The sequence below is a fragment of the Sinocyclocheilus rhinocerous genome, unplaced genomic scaffold (genome assembly GCF_001515625.1).
Source record: "Sinocyclocheilus rhinocerous isolate Xijiao unplaced genomic scaffold, SAMN03320098_v1.1 scaffold30, whole genome shotgun sequence".
NCBI lineage: Eukaryota > Metazoa > Chordata > Actinopteri > Cypriniformes > Cyprinidae > Sinocyclocheilus > Sinocyclocheilus rhinocerous.
The window spans coordinates 1384476-1385174 of NW_015657838.1; positions in this window are offsets into that span (position 1 = coordinate 1384476).

The window sequence follows — 699 nt, forward strand, 5'->3', positions numbered from 1 at the left end:
ACAGAAATCAAACAGTAATAACAGAAATAACTCAGGAATAACACATTAATAACAGAAATAACACGAAATACACAGGAATAACACAGGAATAATTCAGTAATAATACAGGAATAACACAGTAATAATACAGTTATAACACAGGAATAACTCAGTAATAAGACAGGAATAACACATGAATAACACAGAAATAACACAGGATTAACAAAGAGATAACACAGGAATAACACATTAATAACACAATAATAACACAGCAATAACACAGGAATAACACAGTAATAAACACAGGAATAACACAGGATTAACACAGTAATAACACAATAAAACAAAATACTTTTCAGTCCACTACATTTCTATCAAGGTCCTCGAAGTAGAAAGTCGTTACTATGTAGCAGCTTTGAAAGTCAGTGGGGCTTAACACTATTGCTGTGTGTACCTGATCAGTTGACCAGATAGTGTAAAACTAATGACTTGACTTAAATGTGTTTCTGGGCTAGTGAAGCCCAGATAAATTAGTGGCTTAGCAGTGAGAACCTGGGTGCTGAATTATTTAACTAAGGACCTAAAAAACTGTGTCTGAGCCAATATAGCTCAAACTTCGGTAGAAACGCACACTATGTGTGTCATTAAAAATGAATCACATTGTAAGCTGATAGATGAAGTCCCTCCCAGCAACCACCTGACTCAGGCTCAGGTGACCTG